The following is a 4368-nucleotide window of genomic DNA, read 5'->3' as shown; positions in this document are numbered from 1 at the left end:
AGCAAAGCCTATAAGGGCATCTCCAACGGAATCTGTAAATTTTCTCCCGCATCCGTCCGCGGACAGGGGGACCAGTTCATGAATAGGGATGCGGGAGGCAGCCATCTAACCGTAGCCGCATACATCTTCACAACAACTCAAACCAACCGAACGAAACTTGATCAAACCGGGCGAATTTTGATATAACCGGCGGATTTCATTGGAACTAGGATAATCTGTACATAAAACTGGACGATATTTCGTCCGGTCAACTAAAAACCTAAAAATAAAACCCTAAACTATGCTATACTTCACAGTGACCTCATAGGCCATGCCCTCCTCCGTCATCGTGGCCTGACCCGGCGTCGGAGTCGTCGTCCTCGGGCTTGGGGAAGCGGAAGGTGGCGGCGTCGCGGCAGGGTTTCTCGATGTCCGCCTAACGCTCGTGGATGATCCTCTCCGCTTCCTCCTACGCCATGTGCAGTGCAGTCGTGGCCACCGGGGACATGGGCCGGGGAGAGGGCGGTGGTCGTTGGAGGAGGCATCGTTAGCGGCGGCGATCTTGGCGACGGACAATTCCTCGTCGTACCTGGCCATCACCCCGTCGAGGCGGTGGAGATGGCGCTTGGCCGTCTCCGACGTCGTCATGGAGCGGTCCAGGGCTCAGGCGTAGGCCAAGTCCGGGTCCCCTGCGATGTGTGGCGACGGAACGTCCGAGTCCGCGAACTTGGACCGGCGCGTGGCGTTGTGGTTGTCCCGCCGGCGCCGCTACCGGGTGCTGTGCTCCTGTGCCGTCATGGCACTCGCGGACGACGACGAGGAGCCGCCGCTGCCGAGGTAGTGCACAATGCGACCGCGCGCCTTTGGCACAAGCGGCGACGCGCGGCGCTCATCCTTGATGACGCGTCGGGGCTGCGCCGAGCGCCGCTCATCTTTGACGACGCGTCAGGGCGGCAGCGAGGCCCGCTCCTCGACGCGGTGTCCGATTTGGACGCCGCGGGTGCGCGACGGCGACAACAGAGAGCGTGGAGGGGATGCCGGCTCCGGCTTCACGGGGAGGAGCATCCCCGGTGGCGGAGTCGGGCCGTTGATGTGGACGACGAAGCGAGGGAGCATCAGCTCAATTTGTCCCTCGAGCTCCGCGTCGGTGGCGGCGTAGACCTGGTCCGGCACCGCAGGCACGGACTGCTGGGGAGGCGGCTGCTGGTCCTCCTCGCCGCCGGAGGAGATGATGATCTTAGCCTTCGTTGAGGAGCCGCCTACCGCTGAGGATGACGGCCCCGGAGTTTGAGGGCGGCGTCGCCACGACCCGCCAGATCCTGCCTCAAAACCACCTGCTAGCGCCGACACCGAGGACTTGCCCATCACCGGAGATGTGGAGGGAGATGGGTGGGGAGAGGGGAGGAGGAGGAGGAGGAGGATGATGCTATGCGGATGGCACCAGAGCGTGGCTTATATAGCCACGACGAGGCCATGCAAAGGGCCGGCCAGCCGCTTCAATGCGACGCAGTGGCCAGAGTTCGTCCCTCGGGAACCAGCGTCCGCATTGAAGCGGCGGCTGCAGGGAAGTCACGTCGGTCAGCGTCGCCCTCCCTTCCTCCGGTCACATTGTGGCATCAATGTCAGCCTCCGCGTGCCCTGGGCCGGCATCAATACGACGTGGTAAGCAGCGCGTGCGTCGGAAGGAAAGCGTGTGGGAGGGGCGCGTGAGGGTTTTTGATGGGCCAGGGTGGTCAGAATCGGGCGTGGGATCAGTCCGAACTCCCGCAAAGCCCCTCCATGTATGTCTCCGATTTGCGGGAGAAATCGCGTCCAGACCGCTCCGCGGACTGATACAGGCCCGCGTTCCGGACAACGCAGTCTAGATGGATGCGGGTGGTATGCGGGTCTGCGTTGGAGATGCCGTAATCTCTATATCCACGGTTCAAAAAGTATTACCATGTAATAATGTTTCATCTCATTGTCTGTTGTACACTATGTTAACTGGCTGCTGTATACTAGGGAGCCGTACATACACTGTTCGACAGGTTCGGCCCATCACTAATCTGTCGTCAGCTGAACCATCACCGACGGGCAAGGGCCTGATAGTACTACTCCGCCATCATCTGCACCCGTCAGTGTAGTGACTTACGACATTAGGGCATCTTCAACGACAACTCGCAAATTTCCTCCCGCATCCGTCTGTGGACAGGGGGGAATCAGTCCACGAACACGGATGCAGAAGGACGCCATCCAACCGTTACCGCATACATTTTGACAACAACTCAAACTAACCGAATGAAATTCGACCAAACACGACTGGATTTCATATAAACGCGGCCATATTTCATATAACTACCTGGCCTTCATGGTTGTTGTCTGTATCGAGAGGTAGGCACCACATCTAAATTGTACATTATTCTATATTGAAAACACACGTCACCCCTTCCAACGTACATCATTTTGGGTCGCATGCAAGAGGTGCTGGTTTTGTGGTCCCTCTCGTGCGATTTTTATGATGGTTCAATCTATTGGCGCAAGCGGTTTACTGACAACAACAGTTGTCATTTGACCAAACGATAGATTCACTGGTCCGTCTTATGGTAGGTCATGTCGACATGCATGTATGAAAAAAGTATCATTACGTGCATCCGCCCCGCTAACACGAAGTGGGAGGTGGTGGGTCAAGCACCCTAGCTAGCTATGACATTATGTCATTATAGATATATCCAAGGGTGCTTTTGGGTTTGCGAGGCAGGTGCCACCAAAGTTGTGCATTGTGTATTTAAAGTTTTAAACATCACACCCAATATTCCTACATATATTTGGCCACTTCCAGGTTGTTCTTGACTTCTGTCCCCTCTCATCGATCTTCGACGACGCGCCCAACTGCGGGCCCGCGTGGTCAAAGTTGTGCATTGGAATTTTGAACATCACAGACCATCCTTTTCACTCATATATATTTGGGCCACATGCTGGTGTGGCTGTCTTCTGACCCTCTCTAACGTTTTTTTTGCTGGAAAGACTCTGATGACGCTCAATGGACATGGGTATAATGTCTTAAACCGTGTGCGATGCAATGCGCTGTGAATTACCACGACCGCGCAAGCGCGAGCAAAGGTAGAGGTACTGGCTCAACCGTGTGCGATGCAAGTGTGTTGTAAATCACCATGATTGCGCAAGCGCGAGCAAAGGGTGGAGGTACTGGCTTAACCGTGTGCAATGCAAGTGCGCTGTAAAATCACCACATGCGCAAGCTAAAGGCGAGTAGTTTATTTAATTAGGATGAACCGTGTGCGATAGACCAGCTAGCTAGAAATATAAAAACAAACTACCCGCCTTGAGCATTGCAAAAATCGGCGGTTCCGCCACTTTTCATTATTATCATACACACATATTCTTATTAGACCGTGCGCGATCTTGGGCACTCCTGCCCCGCTTCAATTCCTTTACCCAAATTTTAGTAGCCGTCGTACTTCAACCATCGCCCATACTTCTCTAGCACCGACCTTATAGTAAAATTGCAGTAGCCGAGGCATTTGAACCGTCGCCCTGCCTTGTCGACCACCATCTCCACCCACCATTACTAAAATTTTCAGTAGCCGTGGCGTATCCTCAAACACCACCCCCTCCCCCCTCAAACCCTAGCTCGCGGCCGCCGCCGGCGCCGCCGCCAACCCCTGCCGGTCTGCCCGTTCCTCCTAGCTTAGATAATAAAGTTCAGGTTACCCAATGATTCTCATACCGTCGCCCCACTCCCCTAAGTTTTTAATGAGGCCTGCGGTGTCCCTTCCCACCAGATCCACATCCCCTGCTCCAGAATGTCGCAGCCTAAGCTCAACCACGTATCCCATGGAGCCCGACGAGCGTTCGGCCAATAAGAGGTTTATCATGGCCTCTCCGGCGGATGTTGGCGAGGTGGCTGCCGTTTGCCCCGACCTGTCGATCCCGGAGCAACACGTCGCCGCGGAAGCCGGCGAAGACGTTGACTACGTTGCCATGCCGAAGGCTTCATGTCAGCGGGCTAGCGTATTACTGTATCTCGGGAAAGCTGGCTACGACATCAAGCTCGTCCACAGCGACGGCTTCACGCGGGCCATGTCACAGGTTAAGTGGTCCATCCCCAACCCCTCTGGTTCAACCGCCGTTGATCTCTTCGACGGCCCTGCCGCTGATCTCCTTCGCCAAGCGGTCAAGGATTTGCGAGCTTTATACACCACCGAGCCCATTTTGTCATTTCTGAAGGACACGTTCTACGGCGGCGGCTTGGGATCCTCAATTGCCAAGTCAGATCTCATCGACCACGAGGAGGGCACCCACAAAGGTTCTTCCAAGGTGAAACATCCCATCTGTGACATCAGAGAGCGCACCATGGGTCTGTGCTCTTCCAACTGGAAGGTTCTCGTCCAT

Source organism: Aegilops tauschii, chromosome 4 (genome assembly GCF_002575655.3).
Source record: "Aegilops tauschii subsp. strangulata cultivar AL8/78 chromosome 4, Aet v6.0, whole genome shotgun sequence".
Taxonomy (NCBI): Eukaryota; Viridiplantae; Streptophyta; class Magnoliopsida; order Poales; family Poaceae; genus Aegilops; species Aegilops tauschii.
The sequence above is the reverse complement of the archived record's forward strand: the minus strand, read 5'-3'. Positions refer to the sequence as shown.